The following is a 19,262-nucleotide window of genomic DNA, read 5'->3' as shown; positions in this document are numbered from 1 at the left end:
CAGTGGTTACAAATACCATGAGAATGACTATCTCCAAAAATAAATTATACAACTAAAATTTTGCTGCCCTTTCATGATCCTCAGTATAACTGCTTATGGTGTCAGATCCACTCTGTGAATTGGTAAGGTTAGTCTGTTAACTTATCATGGCATGCTTACATCACAGTGTTACAGGATCCTGGGAACTGTAGTTGGTGAGGCAACAGCACTCTTTGGGAGAGAAGACTAAAGTTGTTGTAAAACTGGAACTCCAATATTCCTCCAGGTCCGTGTATTTTGAATGCTGGCTCCTTGTACAAATGGGAAATTTTGGTACTTTTACAGCACAGCCCATGGCCATCTGGCATGGGAGTTTTAGAACTTGCAGTTCGAAAAGCAACTTTTCCAAACTTTGTATTGTATTTATTCCATAACTCAAAGCCTTGCCACCTTTGCAGCTAATTAGTCATTTCAAAGGACTCTGCTAATAAAATCTGCTGCCAGTCCCCGTTTTCCCCTCCTACTTCATAGCAAGGAACATGTTCTGGCTCTTGCCCTAACTTTCACATTCCTCTGGAATGAGATGAATGGTTTCTGGAATCAGTTCTAATTTCTATTTTTATTTCCAGGCTATTTTGAGGCACTAGTAAACAGTACATGCAGATCTTAAGAGTTAAACATATTATGAGGAGGTATTAATAGAATTAAGATCTAAGTGGTTCAAACCTCCTTTAAAATACAGCATTTATATTTCTCAAGCTTGACCAACATCAGTTATTTCTACTATTTCTGGGTATTAGAATGTTTTGGATGGTCTGAATGGATCCAATGGAAATCTAAGTTCACCTGGTTAAAACTGTAATTTGAAACAGTTATGCATATTCCATTAAGTAAACACTGTGGAAGGATGAGCAATTTGGAAGGGAAAAGAGGAACAAGATGGCAACTGACAAGATGATCATTATGCAGAACTTTTATCAAAACATAGGAGGAAGTGTTCTTGTCCCAAGGAATTTCCAACCTAAACATCAACACAGGAAGTGGAAGCTGGACAAGAGGACTTATATTATTCAGTGCTTCTTAAGGTACTGATGTGTGGATTAGCAGGGTTTTCCTCCCAGTCTCATAGGAACTGGTACTAAATTTGTGACAATTTGCCACAACTGCTTTTTTCTTTCCTGGACTGGCAAAAAATAGCTTGTGGACCAACACCGGACTACGGATTGTCACTTTGGGCAATGCTGCTTCACTATAGAGTAGTCAAATGTCCCATATGATATGACATGATATGATATGGTATTATGTGTGGTCCAAAAAGCTTGTCATGAATAGGGCTGACAAGTGTCCTTTATTACAAGGGATGCCATCTGACCCTTTGGCCATGTCTACATCGGCCAAAAAGTAGAGTCAATTTTCAGCTGCTGTAGGAAGTCCACACAATATATGGCTGGATTTGCAGCAGAAGACATGCATCCAACAGTCATTCCAGCATATGGAGAAATGAGATTTACTCTGGAGTAATCCTGGCCTTTTGGAGATGTGGAAAGTTGGATCCAACTTGATTTAGTGTCCACATGTCCAGTGGATCCACTAACCCTAACCCAGCCAGAACCTGCTTGTGACATAGCTTCTGATGAAGTCACAAGACGTGCCCTTGCCCCTGGCCAGCTATCTGGATACCTAAAGGGCTCTGGAGATATTCCTGGTCTTCACCAGGGCAGCTTCAGAGCAGCTTACCTGGAATATTTGGGTAAGCCTTTGAAAGGTGTTCCTTTTATATAGACCAAACAAAATGCCAAAAATTGGATATTTCAGAATGCAAGCTTTTCATTCAAATAGAAATGTGTCCACTGTGGCATTTATGAACTTGGGCAATATGTTTGTTTTATAGAAATACATGTAACTGAAATCAATACTGTACTTTCATTTGGTATGTAAGTAGTAGGTATCTCCTGTTAACTCTTCAGGTTGGACATCTGCAATGTGCTTTACATTGGGCTACCTCTGTACCAAGTTTGGAAATTCCAATGAGTTCAAAACAGGGTAGCCAGGCTAGTTACAGGAACATCCAGAAGTGAGCAGATTGCACTCATTTTATGGTCACTCCGCTGGTTGCCAATTAGTTTCTGGGCAAAGTACAAAGTGTTGGGTTTGACCTTTAAAGCTCTGCATGGTTTGGGTTCAGGTTACCCACAGATCGCCTTCTCCCATACAAATCACCCTGTAGGACACTGAGGTCCTCTGGGGGGCAGATAATCCAGCTAGCTAGAACATCACTGACAACCTTCACCTAGAGGACCTTTACATTTGCTGCTTAAAGATTGTGGAATGATCTGTTGGAAGATCTATAGTGCTGTCGGTATTTATAACACAACTGAAAACCTATCTCTTCCAGCAGACCTATTCAGTCAATTTTAACGTGAATTTTAACCTACATTTTATGGGTGAATTTTAATGCGTACTTTACCTGTATGTATATGTTATCTGCATTTTAATAGTGCTGTGTGTTATCTTGCTGTTTTAACCATGTTGTACCCAACCTTGAGCCACATGGAGAGGCAGGCCAAAAAAAATATTATGATGATGTGTTATTGCTATTATGTCATGAATCTTGACTGTCCCTTATTACTTTTTTGAAAACCCAACAACTGTACTTTGCTTACAGGCACTTGTTATCAGAGGGTATCAGAACAAGCATTGTAACCTTAAGCATGTCTATGCAGAAGCACGTTTCACTGGGATGGAGCTTACTCACAAGTATGTGGGTGTAAGACTGGAGCCCAAGGGGCTGTACTGGGTACCATTGTGCTGGATTCTAGCAGATTATTTTCTCACACACACATCCAGTGGGATGTAACTCAAACTCTTTCTTTCTCACAATCATTGCCTTCCCCCAGTACAGGATTAAATGCTCTGTTCCTTGATGGGACTCCATCTTTAATGTTTGGTTGCTTTTTCTCTTGATGTTTTGTCACATTAGAGCAGACTGTGGCTAATGAAACTGGAGATTGAATTTTCTTCTCTTCTTTTCCATTCTCCCTCCCCTTTTGTGTTGTGCTTTTTTTAGCCTGGGGACCCTGGCTATCCAGGGCTATGTGTTGTAAAATATATCTATACTGACCCATAGGCTTCTCTGGGACCCTTTTACATTCTGAGCCAGGTAAAACGACTTTAAATAAATAAATTAAATTATTTAATTGGATTGGTTGGAGCACTTCCTCCTTCCAGGTAAGGCTAAAAAGTTCAGTTAAATATCAAATACAAACTATGTTGAAATATAAACACCTCTATTTGTGTACCATTTATTTATTTACCATATTTATACCCCACCCTTCTCACCCCGTAGGGAACTCAGGGTGGCTCTGCCTTGTATATAGGCAGCGATTCGATGCCATAAGAACAAACATCAATAGAATAAACATATATATTAAAACAATCATTAAAATAATATCAAGCATTAAAACTACTTATTTAAAATCACACACTACTCACAACACACATTTTTCTTCTCTAATAACTCAGAATTATACAGTGTTACTGATGGGCAGAAGTTTTAAGACTGAAAGGAACTACTTCACACAACAGGTAATTACACTTACAAAATTCACCACCCCAAGATAGGGATGATGCTCTCTAATTCTGGTAGCTTTGAGAGGATTAGACAGATTTGTACAAGACAGGCCCTGTTATTAACAGGAATTAATCACAACTGCTAAATGCTGCCCTTCTTTACAACGTTTTTGAATACATTTGCCATCATAACTTCAGGAGATTGAAGGGTGAAGAATAATGGAAATGATAGTCCATAACACCTGGAAGGTACCATGTCAGGGAAGGATGGCTATATGGAGTTTCAATTGGCAGAGGCAGTATACTTGAAGTGAAGAACTTTTGCCCTTCCAGATGTTGCCTATAAATCCTAAAATCCCTGACCATGGGTCAGGCTTGCTGTGGCAAATGAGTTTTGAGGATCCAACAACATCTGGAGGGCTTTAGGTTCTCCATCTAGTATCAGCATACCCCTGGTTCTAGAACTAACAAGTGAGTACTAGCATATCTGGGTGATTCCCTTAAAAATACAATATTGGTTCAGGCCAGGGGGTTCCCAGTTTTGGCCTTCCATATATTTGAACCAACTCACAGAATCCCTGTTCATTGTCTGACTAGATGAAGCTTAGTGTTTAAAGCATCCGGAAGACCATGGTTTGAGAATTACTAGTTTAAGTCATGGATGGCAGCATGTGATTCTCCAAATGTTATTGGCCTGCAACTCACATCAACCAACCAATTAGTCTTTATTACATTCTATGACCAGCACTACACAAGAAATAATATGTGGTCCTCTGGATGCTGATTGCCTGATGTGTCTTGTGTAGGCAGTAGGCAGTGTCTCAACTCATAATTCTACATTCCAAACACTATTTCTGTAAACACCTCATAAATTAAAATTCCCCAACTTATAACGATTTGTCATTGCTTGTGGCTTCCTTCTAGGTGTTACAACCAGCATGCCCCTTTTTAATAATCAACCACAAAGATATCCATGGATCATTGTTAATTGCTCTACACAGGTGACTAGGAAATAATGTAATTGATACTACCTCATGCCTATCAAATAATGCAGGACAGCAAATGGGCAAGTATATTAATTATAGCCAGTGTATAAAAGAGATAGCTATGTTAGCCTGTTTGAACATAAAATGAAATAAAGCAATCTTGTATACCTTTGAGACTGTGGAAAGGAAGCTTCTTGCATTGGATAAAGTAGACCAATGTCCACAAATTGCTCTTTCTCAGTCTCAAAATAGCTATAGGAGCAAATGTTCAGCATTCTATTTCATGTAGAGCAAAGAAAATTACCACCTGTGATGGCTGTAAGAAGACAGGAAGGCAGACCACATTTGCGTTGCCTTTGCTTTAGATGTTATTTTAGGTAATAATCACAGATTGATTAATTTGCCTCAAACCTATCTAATCCTACTTTAAAACCACCCAAGACAGAAAGCTCTCAACACCTTTTGGTAGATAATTATTTAAATTAAATCTAGGCTATGTGCAAGAGTTTTCCTCCCTGGTTTGTCCTGACAGGCACAAGGTATGGAAAGGGAGGAGAAACAGACAGACATGGGCGGAGAGGGAAGAAAAGAAATATCTCCTTCCTTTACAAAAGACGTGGAACAATATGCTTTAAAAATAGAAAATCAACTTTCTTCATTCAAAACATAGGCCACATAAAATAATGAATGCTTCAAATCCAGTTTGAAAAACAGATTTCATTAAGTACAAGCCACTGTTCTGAACTTTGCTTTCAGAAGAAAAATGTTTACATTAAGTTTCTGTCTTCTCTTAGCCATTGTGAATTTCATGTTGGAGCATGCCAGGTGACTCCACTAGTATCCTAGATTTTTTTCCAACTACAGCTCTTGGTATAACCTTGAAAGCACTGGCTTAAAGGCTACACAAGCACACTGGGATGGAGCAAGCAGTCAGTGCAGAAAGCTTGCCAACAGCCATCCAGTCAATTGCTCTAGGCAAGTAAGGTCCTCTTCCTGTAGACACAGGGGTCCCAGAGCCAAACCTCAACAGATACCAAGGGCACACAGTATTTAGAGCTTCTCAACAATTATGCTGAAATCATTCATTAAAGCTGTCCATCTAACATAGGTCCTGTTACATAGTCAGCATCAAGCAAAATAATCACGACAACATAACATTTCTCAGAAGGTATCATCTTTTTATTATTAAAAAAATAACAATATCCAAATGTGAAATGAAAAAAAGAAATAGATCAGGTAAACCTTGCATAAGTGAACAAAAATGTTTCAAAACTTCTGAAGAACATCTGAGATCGCCTTCCAGAATGTGTTCAGGGATCATTTCTTCCCTTACACCAGACTCCATTTGTATTACGACAGCTATTTTGAAGGCCAAACTATGTTTTTTTTAACAAGGGTGAGTAGGTGGTGAGGAAGGCTTACCTCCATTTCCTCTTGCTCTTACACATGCTCAGTTTGGTATTTTGGAGGCAGCTGCTGTCTAGTTTGCCCGTTGTAGACAGGTACACATGGCTACAGTAAGATAATCTAAAGCAGTGGTTCCCAAACTCTAGTCCTCCAGGAGTTTGGGATTTCAACTTTCAGAAGTTGCAGTGGCTTTGGCCAATGTCCAGGGATTCTGGGAGCTAAAGTTCAAAACATCTGGAAGACTGGAGTTTGGGAAACACTAGATCAGTGTAAAATTCTATTCCACTCTAGTTCGAGTTTTATTGCACCCAGATTCATGTAGTTTTCTCCAGCCTTTCTTCATCTTCCTTCCAATGCTTATGCTGCTGATAACATTTCCAGTTAAGCAGAGAAAATGCCGAAAGGTGAGGCTGGTGTTCATAAAAAGTCTTTGTAGAAAGGAGCTTCTTTGTCAGAGGCTTTGTTAACTGAGGCATATCTGTATTTAGCATGCAAAGCATGGTGCTAGGTTATTCATATAACATTTGGAAAGAGTTCAAGTCTAGTTTCTGCTCATAACAGGGATTTTAAATTTATTTTTCAAGTGATAACCATCCTGAACTAGGGTAATCCAGTTTCTGTTAATACATCTGAGATATGAAATATGTTTGACTAAAGCTTTCTAAATCCTGTCTTCTACAAATACTGTGTTGCTGCTTATTTCTGTGTGTTTAAAAGTATTTGCTTTATTATACCATTGTTCCTACTTTCCATTATGGCAATTTGTTTTATTTGTATAGAACACTAGCTCATCAAATGTTACTGCAGCTGAGGCTGCAGGTTGCAAGAAATACTAAAACGAAGCAGTGAGAATCAATCCACCTCCTTTTGTAAATGCAGTTGTCATTCTTTCTTTCTCTTCTGAGGTACCAGACATTGATCCCATGTCAAACAATATTGATTACAGGACTAATGTGAAGAAAACTGGCTTGTTTCTGGAAAAGAAAGAGAAAATAAGACTTTAGAAAAGGCAAGAAAAGGCCAGTGTGCCAGTTTGCTCTTTGCTATAGGCATTCCATTACATAAGTTCAAGCTTGCCCAATACATCCTTGAAGGGGATTGATTAAGCAATACACAGACAGCATGACATCTCTGGAAAAGAGTTTAGAAAAACAATTTAAGGAAGATTACAACTCCGCAGTGGTTTAGGGATTGTGGGGAGCTGGTCCAAAAAATACTTTTCCAAAGCTCTTGTATGGAGTGAGCAGGTTGCATGCAACATCTTTTAAATAGAGAGAATGTGGGTAAACAGTGGATCAAAGATTTGATTTGCTTTCATTTGTTTGTTTGTTTTTGTTTGTTTTTAAAACATGTGCATCTGGAATTGTAGAATCGATGCAGTTTGCTACTACTTTAATCATAGCTCAATGCTATGGAATCATGGGAGTTGCAGTTGTACAAGGTCTTTAACCTTTTCTGCCACATAAGTGCTAGTGCATCACCACCAGGGCCTCATGACACTTGAGCATTTATCCACTTCAATTCACTTTGCATGTTGTGACTGCCTCTTGCAGAATTCTGGGGTTTGTAGTTTAGGGAGGCCCAGGGCTTCTCTGGATGAGCAGTTGTAAGGCCACTCCCTAAACTACAAACTCCAGAATTCTGCAGGAGGCAGTCACAGCATTTAAAGTGGATTTTTCAATTGTGTCAGAAGCGACTTGAGAACATACTGCAAGTCGCTTCTGGTGTGAGAGAATTGGCCATCTACAGAGACGTTGCCCAGGAGACACCCAGATGTGTTATCATCCTGCTGGGAGGCTTCTCCCATGTCCCTGAAAGCTAGAGCTGACAGATGGGAACTCACTCCATCTCACGGATTCGAACTGGAAACCTTCAGGTCAGCAACTCAACCTTCAGGTCAGTAGTCCAGCCGGCGCAAGGGTTTAACCTGTTGCGCCACTGCGGCTCCTGGATTAAAGTGGATAAATGCTCAAGTTTGATGAGGCCCCAAATTACAACTCCCATGATTCCATAATATTGAGACATGATAGTTAAAGTGATGTCAAACTGTATTAAATCCAGTGTAGATATTCCCCTTTCTTTCACCAGCTTCCCATTTTTCTTGTAATTTCAATTTCAGTGCCCAAACTTGCAGATGTATAATTGTGTAGGTATTATATGCTTGTTCAGTATTGATTTGATTGTTTCATTTCACATGAGCATAGTGCTAGCTTTGAATAAAAAATATAGTGTCAAATGCTGTACTGATTTTTTTTGTGGTATAGAAACTTAGCAATGTTTATGTCATGTTATTTCTCCTCTACTTCCAAGGTTTTTTTGCTAAAGAAATAATACCCAAAAACATTTACTTAATGGAGCAAATGTATTCTAAGTGCATTTATAATCTACGTACATCTGAAGTACACACATATATAATTGTATCTTTAGTGTAGTTTAAATTACCCATTACTTAGAAAGGATTGAGATTCTACTTCACAGGGAGATCAGAAATTATACATAATTACAAATATTTACAATTTCTTTAAAAAAACTATAGTAATTTTTGGTTTTGGTTTAAAACCAAGTATAAAACATAATGAAGGAAACAGCCTTAAATAAGTGTTCTTTTTTCTAGTGTTTTAGAAAAAGTGGCAATGAAACCCACTCTTTTCCAGCTAATGTAGCAAAGCAAATAATCACTTCTACCATTTCTTTCTGAGGCAATTAAAAGGTGAAGCCAAGTCTCAAGTGGCTTTGGAGAGGCAATACTAAATGCACCAGTGGTTCGTTTAGCTTCTAAAATGTGTGTTTAGAGAACAGCAAACTTCTCTATCCCCCACTTTAACACTGTGCAACCTAGGTTCACAGAAAAACTGACAGAACGCAAATCAACTTATTTCAAATGGGCTGGAGAAGAGTTTTAAGAGGAAAAAGAAACCAATAACTGCATCTTAAAGCAAATCAAGCCTGGACTCTCCCTAGAAGTCCAAATAACCAAATGAAGACTTTCATACTTTGGATGTATCGTGATAAACCAAGACTCATTGACATGCATTATTATAAGCCCAGCTAGAGGAGACCAATTGAATCAATTCATTTTACCTACATATTAATTCATTATTGAGTAACTGATTCAATGGGTCTACTCCATGAACCCCAGAACAGAGGAGGCACGTTTAGGCTGGGAAGAAGGACGTTTTGGGATGCATCTACGCTGCAGAATTAATGCAGTGTCTCTTTCCAGACAAGAAGGAAAAGCAAGAGGGGGAAGGGAAGAGAGAAAGGACCCTCATGGTGCTGCCAGACTTTTTCTTTTTCTTATCTTTGGGACCACTATTTATTTTGCTTCTTTGCCATGGAAATAACCAACCATCTTCAAGCGCGGCTCGGCCCAGCCCTGTTGTGCCCTGCAGCCACGGCTGTGTCTTTTGAGAGAAAATTGATTCTTTGGAATGCTGTGTGTGCACATACTTATCTGAGCCCTACAGCCCACACCTGCCGAACAGGTAAACCAGATCCTCAGCCATGGGCCTCAGCAGCAACATTCCTTCTTGGCAAGCGATTCCTCTCTAATTGCTACCTGTCAAACAGGTAAACTAAGCTCTTGGGCCAAGTCCAAACAAGCGCATATTCCCACGAAATCCTAAACCTTCCAACCTTTGACCTCAACTGGCGCAGGGCTACCAGTGTTTTCAATCAGGACTGGTTGCAGAATACAGCTGGGCTCAGGGGCTTTGTTTCTGTCTGTGGTAAAATAATAAAAAAACAAAACATTATTTTCTCTTGCCATCATTCCTGTGGAGGGGTGTGGCATGGCCAGAAGATGCCAGGAAGGAACAGCCTTTTGCTAAATGTAATACTAACAGATATCTCCAAAGGAAAAACTCTTTGTCAAGACTGGTGACTGTAGCTACAAGCAGGTTTTTCCCCATATGATTCACTGGCTGCGGTACAACGCTGTCATGTTCCCTGTGGCTGAACAAGTTTTGCTACAAAGCAACCATTTGGGAAAGGTGGAACAGGCGCTTCTTGTTCCCTTTCCTTCTTCCAGTTCAGACTTGCTTTGCAAGTTGCAGAACAGCAGGATCAACTTGCTCTCAAGAACTGGGTCTTCAAGCAGAGCTTACGCAATTACGTTGCTATTGTACACCTAGTTTAAAAATGAAACACAGAGGAAGAATTAGAATCCCATTGCAGTATTTGACATTTAGGGATATTAATATGGGCCTAACCCCAGACAGCATGGTGGAGTGGTTTGTGCATTGGACTATGACTCTGGAGACCAGGTTTCAATTCCCCACTCAGCCATGGAAACACACTAAATGAATGGATCACTCACATGATAGTTTCATTTTAGGATCACTATAAGACAGAAAGAACAGTACACAACAACAGCCAGGTGGGCTAATGCCTATATATGTGAATGATACAATAAAAATTCAAGAAGGGCACACAAAATGGTCAAAGGTCTGGAAGCTCAGCCCCTATGAGCAACTGCTTGGGGAGCTCAATATGTTTAGACTGACAAAGAGACAGTTGAACCGGGACATAATAGCTATATTTAATTATTCGAAAGGAGGAGGAGAAAGCTTGTTTTCAGCTGCTCTAGAGATTGGACATGGAGCAATGGATTCAAATTGCAGGAAAAGAGATTCCATCTAAACATCAGGATGAACTTCATGAAGCTAAGAGCTGTTCAACCATGGAGTCTGCTGCCTTGCAGTGTGGTGGAATTTCCGTCTCTGGAGGTGTTTAAGCAGAAGCTGGATGGCCATTTGCTGGGAGTGCTTTGACTGTGTGTTCCTGCATGACAGGGGCTGGACTGGATGGCCCTTGGGCTCTCTTCCAGCTTTATGTTTCTGTGAGTCTATGAAATTCCCCCATATTACCGGGCATTGCCTTTTCAGTTGTTTAGCTGTCATTACCTTGAAAAGTAAAACATTACATATAACGTAACGATAGTATGTGTTCCTTCCAAGCTCTGCATTCGGAAGCAGGAGAGCGTACTTTTTCTGGTGTGAGTGAAAATCCTCTGGAGGGCTAAACTGCCAGTACAATTTCAGTAGTACAATAGTTATTTTATATTAATACATGAGCCAGTAATGTCATTGCCTGGGGAGCAGTGAAAACTGATGATGAAAGCTCAGCATATATGGTGGGCAGCCAGTCAGGAAAAACTATCCTAAGTTAAAGAATAAAAAACCCACATATATTATCAAGGAGAGGCCAGAGCGGCATCTTGGTGTGCCGTGGTTTAAGTGTTGGATTAAGACTGTGGAGGCCAGGGTTTGAATCTTCTCGATGCCATGGAAATCCATTGGGTGATCTTGAGAAAGTCACACCGGCTCAGCAGCAGAGGAAGGCAAAGACAAACGGCCTCAAAACATATCTTAAAATGGAAATCCAATGATAAGTTCAACTTAGGGTCACTATAATTCATACTTCAAGGCACACAACAACAATAATTAAGAAACTCGGAGCTCTAGTAGAAGTGAAAAACTAGGATGCATTACAATCTCTGGACACCATCTTGGACTTAGCTTGAATACTCTTGCATTTGTATATATGGACTCGCGTCCTGTTTGTGTGTGTAGGGGAGGGGGGGTTTCAATACATAATTGTCATTTCCATCTGACAGTAGCACAATAGAGTTATGCTAGTGGGACTATTGTGCCTGTACTAGCACATTAAAGTACTCTGAGTAGAGTGTGAATACACATTGCCTCTATGCACTGTCTTTGCACATGCCTTGCAGTGGGTTGCCAGCTGTGCACATTGCTCATTGATCCACAAATGATCCACAAATGTGTGACACTGATACTCAATATAGGGGCTTTGTAAAAAAAAAACAACTCCACAGGCAGAAAATTACAAAATACTGAATCAGTGAATAATCTCAGTTTTACTTTCAGAAGAAACTCACTCACACCTTATCACAGCTTTTGTCCATCTAGACTAGATTATCTAAAGTTACAGCAAGTTTCATTGCTTTCCAGCTCTGCTTGAAGATAAGCAAGTATGAATTTGGAACTTTCTGCATACAAGGCATGCACTCAACCACTGACCTATTATACAGTCCTAAACATATTCATTGGTTGATGGACCATTTGAAATTACAGAGCCCTCTAGATGCTCTGTTAATTCTGGTGAGGAGTTAACAGAGTTAACAATTTCTTAGTAGCTTTTGCATGTCTGAGAGAAAGTCGCGAATGACCCAATGAGAATTTCAACCCCTGGTCTGTGACTAGAAGGAGGGATGTGGGAAAGACCCACAAGATCAAGTTGCACTTGATCATTTAAGTATCATTTGGCTCATTTAAGTATCTCCTTAGCTCTGCAGTGGACTCTCATGGATAAAACAAATAGTCTTAAGATATCTTAAAGAAACCCAGATTTACTACAATAATTTCCTGGTAGAACTTTGCCAGAATAAATGCACTAGCCTTGAAGGTGCCACAAAGCCCTTTGTTTCCTTGGCTGCAACAGATGGTTATCTGTCTGGAAACAGTCTCATGTTAAAACAGATCTTAAGGCATGGCTAAAAGGGGACTTCAGTTGAGTTCTATTCTATTCTCAGTTTAAGATAAGTGAAGTACTTTTTTAAAATGTAGGAAAACTACATCCCATTGTCAATAGCAGCCACAAGTGAGATTGTAAAATATCTGACAGGGTGGAAAGTGCCTAATGCTCACACAATTATGCCTAATAAGACCCTACAAAGCAACATGGCTTATTTTTACTAAGGATCCAGACTACTGCTTGTCTGCCATTTTGTTTCATTCAAACAAAGAGTGCTTTGTAATTTTTAGACCATCTTTGCTGACATAGTAATGGCCATAACCAGGAGAGGCTGACGTACACACTATTTTTATCCAGAGATAGGATCAAAAGCAAGCGTGTTTTCAGGCCTTTAAATAATGGGGAATAAGGCTGTATATGCCTTTCTTCACCCATGAATGTTTATGCTGGTACTTGAATGTCAATGTGAAGACTCTATAGTCATCCAGTGGAACTGTGTTTACCCAGTGGATCTAGGGGCAGTGCAGGCAATCAGATTCAGACAATCCAGAGTTCCATATAATTAATAGTTTATAGATGCATCACTTAGGTGCATTTAGATGTGGGTGTGGAAATTTAAGCAATCCTCTAAAGTGAAACAGAGGCTGGAGCTTACTTCTGATTTGCCATTTCTCCAGTTGAAGAAAAGCGTAGCTTATTTTCAAAGTGCTACTCGGTAGACAATAAAAAAGAAGACCTGTCCACACTGCCTGTTATGCGGCCAGGGCTACATTTAGAGACCATGAGCCCTTGTAATGCTGGCACCTTAGCCAAGTATGAATTTGGGCGACGCACCCATTTGTTATTTTGTGCATTCAAGCCACTTCTGATTTATGGTGGCCCTAAGGAGAATGTACAATTGATTTTTCTTGGCAAAATTTGTTCAGAGGGAGTTTGCCTTCTGAAATACTAGCATGCGGAGGAATGATTAACCCACATAAATATGTCATTGGCCAGAGAGATAGTGATGCCAAAATTTAGAGGTTTTTCCAAGTCCTGTGGATAGCTGAGGGACACCTGGCAAGCTTCGCTAACCATGGATGACATGAAATGGAAATCACCAGGATGAAGGCAAACGACAGAGGCTTTATTCAATTTGCACAGAAGGACAGTCGTATAGCATGGATGCTTGAAGGGTACAAATGTAAAAGCATAATTATAAGCAGTCATTTTTATACACATAAGTTTCCATTCACTACCATTGTTCAGTTTTGAAAACTCCCTCCCTTTCCCCTGATTGGCCAGCACCGAGAAGCCGGCCGGCGTCCTCCAAGCCTCTGATTGGTTGGGAGGTGGGTTCAAGCCAGTAGGCACCCTGATAGGAGACGGTGTTGACATAGCTGGGGATCTCCTCTCAGCTGGGCAGGGAGGCGTCCAATGGGCTCGTGGAGGCGGTCTAGGGGAGGAAGGAATCTCCAGGAACATGGGAATGTGGGAAACAAAGAGAAGTCCAAAATGTGATCTGACAGGATTATGTAGATACTGGACCCTGCTGAAGAACAACATGGGAGTTGTTGTCCCAGATATCTCCTCATGCCAGGAGACAAAGGAAGAGTCTCAAAGATGTGTATTTGTTGATGGGATTGCAATCAAAATTTCTTCCTGGATCTTTGTCTCATGGATAGCTGAGATCCCCAAAGGGGAACTGCTGGGCAGCTGGCAGTTGGACTCCCACTGAGATAGAGGATGGTCTAAGGCAGCGGTTCTCAACCTGGTATTTCGGCCTACAACTCCCAGAAATCTCAACTATTTACCAGCTGTCAGGATTTCTAGGAATTGAAGGCCAAAACATTTGGGGACCTACAGGTTGAGAACCACTGGTCTAAGAGGAAGGCAAAGACAATGAGGTGATCTCCATTGAAGCTCTGGAGACTTGCCGTTGTAAACTGGCTCTGGCTGAACAGCTGAGCTGAGTGTGCGAGGGCTTTGACGCTATGGAGTGTGGGCTGTTGTTGGTGGTCAGGGGTGTGTGGAGAGTTTTGTATAGGGAAGGGTGCTTTGGCAATTCATTCTGGCCTCTTGTCCTTTGGGAAACTAGTATGTATTATATTAGGGGTGGGGGTAGCTGGTTTCAATAACAGGACTCCTGAATTTAACAGTTGCTTGGACAACAGTAACACATGTAAATAGGTTTTCTCACCAATTTGCAAGTTCCCTAGAGGTCACTCATTCAGATATGGAAAAACAGAAGAAATACTTCCATAGACAAGAGGACCTTATTTTTCAGGGTGATGTTTTTAAAATTCTGTTGTCCAAACAAAGGTTCTAAATAAAAGGCTACTGGATAAAGGGTTTTTACTGCATCACATTTTGGGATTTAGGGTCTTCTTCGTGTTTTATAAATTTGAATTTTAACACAATGAAATAAGAAAAGGGGAAAGAATAATTTGGATTTTCCAGCAAAAGACATTATTTTTTCTTGGTGCAGCTCAATATTCTCCACAGTTTAAAAGCTGCAAAATGTCTGTGTAAACCTTTAATGCCTTATCTAATTATATAGTTCACTAGCTGTGCCCGGCCACGCGTTGCTGTGGCGAAGTCTGGTGGTATGGGAAATAAAGTATTGTGGAATTGGTGGTAGTTAAGGTCAAGGGTAAAGATTTTCCCCAGACATTAAGTCCAGTCGTGTCTGACTCTGGGGGTTGGGGCTCATCTCCATTTCTAAGCCGAAGAGCCGGCGTTGTCCGTAGACTCCTCCAAGGTCATGTGGGATGACTACATGGAGCGGCGTTACCTTCCCGCCGGAGCAGTACCTATTGATGCACTCACATTTGCATGTTTTCGAACTTCTGGGTTGGCAGAAGCTGGAGCTAACAGTGGGGGCTCTCTCTGCTCCCCCAATTCAAACCTGCGGCCTTTCAGTCCAGAAGTTCAGTAGCTCAGCGCTTTAACACGCTGCGCCATCAGGGGATATTATTTCCTAAAGGCTGTGAATATACAATATTTCTGATTGGTTTTGTTTGTTTGTTGGAGGCAAGTATGAATGCTGCAATTAGGAAAAATGATTAGGATGTAATGGCCTTGCAGCTTTAAAGCCTGGCTGTTTCCTCCATGAGTGAATTTTTTGTTGGGAGGTGTTAGCTGGCCCTGATTGTTTCCTGTCTGGAATTCCCTTGTTTTCAGAGTGGTGTTGTTTGCGATATTTTATGTGCTTCTACTGTCTGTGGCCCTGAGAAAACAGAGGATTTGCCAGACTTTGAGGATGGGAATACTTTGTTGGGAGGTGTTAGCTGGCCCTGATTGTTTCCTGTCTGGAATTCCCTTGTTTTCAGAGTGGTGTTGTTTGCGATATTTTATGTGCTTCTACTGTCTGTGGCCCTGAAAAAACAGAGGATTTGCCAGACTTTGATGATGGGAATACTTTGTTGGGAGGTGTTAGCTGGCCCTGATTGTTTCCTGTGTGGAATTCCCCTGTTTATTTACTGTCCTGGTTTTAGAGATTATATGGTTCTGCATTATTCTATCCCAGTAATTATTTCATATTAAAGAAGAATCTCACTTATCCAACATTCGCTTATACAATGTTCTGGATTATCCAACGCAGTCTGCCTTTTCATAATCAATGTTTTTGTAGTCAGTGTTTTAAATTCATTGTGATATTTTAGCGGTAAATTTGTAAATACAGTACAGTAGAGTCTCACTTATCCAACATAAACGGGCCGGCAGAATGTTGGATAAGCGAATATGTTGGATAATAAGGAGGGATTAAGGATAAGCCTATTAAACATCAAATTAAGTTATGATTTCACAAATTAAGGACCAAAACATCATGTTAGACAACAAATTTGGAAGAAAAAGTAGTTCAATACACAGTAATTCTATGTAGAAATTACTGGATTTATGAATTTAGCACCAAAATATCACGATATATTGAAAGCATTGACTACAAAAATGCGTTGGATAATCCAGAACGTTGGATAAGCGAGTGTTGGATAAGTGAGACTCTACTGTAAATACTACATAGCATTACTGCGCATGGAAGTACTTTTTCTGTCAAATTTGTTGTATAATATGATGTTTTGGTGCTTAATTTGTATAACGATTACCTAATTTGATGTTTAATTGGCTTTTCCTGAATCCCTTCTTATTATCCAACATATTCACTTATCCTGCCGGCCTGTTTACGTTGGATAAGTGAGACTCTACTGTATATTTCTAATCTTATATTATCTGCTCAGAACTGGATTATCTGAGGCCCCTTCTTCACAGCTGTATAAAATGCACACTGAAGTGGATTATATGGTAGTGTGGAGTCAAGACAATCCAGTGCAAAGCAGATAATATAAGATTATAAATGGGTTATATAGCTGTGTGGAAGGGCCTTGAGTCTACACTGCCATATAATCCAGTGCAAATTAGATAATCTGTGGAAGAAGACTCAGTGAGGCCTAAATCGGCCTGTCCCCTAACTGAAACCTGGCTGTCCCTTGGCTGGTTGCTAGGCAACCAAGTGGGCAGAGAATAGCCCTCTAAACTGGCAGCAATTGGATAAAAAAAAATTATTGCTCTCCCTCTAATTAAGACTTTATTTTTCTTTTCTTTTTGTTGTATCAACCTTGAGGCGTGGATGATGGGTTGTGTTGTCAAATTTTGAGGTTGGGGGGCCTGTACTTTTGTTGTTTTGTGAATCGCCGTGATGCCATCACTCTTTTATATATATAGATTGTTTTGCCCACTGCAACTCACTTTTAATATTCACATAATGGCCCTGCAGTTTTTGTGTTGCCAAAATGTGCTTGCTTAATTGCTTTTTGCAACAGTAATATTTGATCACATGGGGCCTCTCCAAGTGTGCTAAGCTTGGTTGAGGTGGGGACTGGGAGGGGCAACCTCAATTGGCAGCCACTAATTAGTGACTAATCCGGCAGAGTGAAATTCCCACACATCATCAAGGCACCACTTGGCAACTCTCCCAATTAGCATCACAACACATCGCAAAATATGGACAGAGCACGTTTCCTTTCCCCAACTCCCTGGGCCGATACAGGACAATCCAATGTGGTGGCACACAAAACTCTGCAGTCTACAAAGAGGGTACACACATAGTTGCTGGCCCATAGGCTGCATGTAACCAGTCACTACTCTTTGGCTGAATCCACACAAGGATTATATCCCAGCTCCAAAGAACATTGTCTTGCACCATTTAAATCACACTTAGATCTGGGGAAAAATCAGTTTTGGAAGCCATACTCCTTCCTGAAATCAATTTGGAAAAAGGGTATATCTGGCATGTCCACATGTTTCTGATTTTAGATTATTTTAGGTCATACAATTACAAAGGCTGTTTTTTAATTTCCCAGCATGTATAAATCTATCAACCAACAGCCTTTTTTGTTTTTTTGTAAATCTTCTCAACCACCTTGCTCACCCATCCAATTCCCTTCCCCCTCTCCCCAAGTGTGTGTGTAAACTGGGAACTTTAAATCTCATTGTCTAAACTGACTGGATATCTTTCTCTTCCATTCCCTTTCCTCAGCTGCTAAAGGAGTTTGGAATTTATTTTATTTTATTCAGAAAGGGGAGGGAATCTCTTTCACCCTTTTCTCTCCTGTCTGATCCACTTATACGCCACCTGCCCCAGTAAGACTCAGTGCCAAATCCTGTATGTGGTACAGTGAGAGACTTGTTTAATAAAATAAAATAATAACTGTCCACAGAATCTCACACTTTTGGAAATGAATGGTTTAAATAACAGTGAGACCAGACTTGCTGGACTTCTAGATAATCACTTACCAACCCGTCTTGCCTTCAATCACTCCACCACTGATTCAATTCAGATCCCATTAGGAGCACAAGTCACATGTCCATGCAAATGGAATTATACTGAGCTGAAGAGGAGACTAGGAATGTACATATTAATGCTCCTAGAAATAAAGTATGTGTTTTGTGTGTGCAAATACACGCATGCCTTCGTGACTCCCAGTACCTGCTGGATGTGGCCCTTACAAGAGAAAAGGTTATGCATCCTGGTCTACAACCCCGAAACAGGACACGACAGCTAGAAAAGTCATTAGATTCATTTCTCAATAGAGGGAAGTTTGTTGCAAATTCCAGTAAGTTATGTCAACCTGTTGCAACTTGCAGTACACTCACAATGTGAAGCAGTCTCATAGTGAACTTCTTTTGTTGTTGTTAATTGCCATCGACTTCAACTTCTGGTGACCACCATGAATGAGAGACCTCAAAGTCACACTATTCTCAACAGCCCTGCTTAGCTGTTCCAGACTCAGGTCTATGGCTTTTTTTGATGGAGTCTTCTAGGTGAAGCAGGAGGGTTTTCCTCACATAACTGGAAAGTCTCCTTCCGGTGCAATGCTGACTTCTGCTGAAGGTGTAAAATCAAACCAGAATTCATGGAGGATAACTATGAACCATGATCAGCAGACAGCTATCTAACAATATTCAAAATGAAGTGTAGAACAATTTGATTACTACATGGATTTGCCATGTTTAGATGTCATCACGCCTGTTTTTTGAAGTTGGCAACAGCAGGAATGAATGTTTGCCCTCATATACTACTGGTAGGTTTCCCAGAGGCACCTCGTTGTCTGCTATATGAAGTAGGGAGCAGAAGTATGTGAAATTTTAGTCTGATCAAACAGAACCTTTTCAGTACCCTCACTAATTACAACCCCCAAATTGGGTTCATGAAAAGCCATGGTAGTTAAGACAGTACAAAACCAAACATTAGAAAAATTACGGCTAGCAAAAACTCAATTACCATGGCTTAAATTAAGTGCTCCCCTAGGATTCATACTCGCCCTCAACCATGTGCAACCAGAG

The sequence above is a fragment of the Anolis carolinensis genome, chromosome 4 (genome assembly GCF_035594765.1).
Source record: "Anolis carolinensis isolate JA03-04 chromosome 4, rAnoCar3.1.pri, whole genome shotgun sequence".
NCBI classification, from domain to species: domain Eukaryota; kingdom Metazoa; phylum Chordata; class Lepidosauria; order Squamata; family Dactyloidae; genus Anolis; species Anolis carolinensis.
This window is presented reverse-complemented; position numbering follows the sequence as displayed.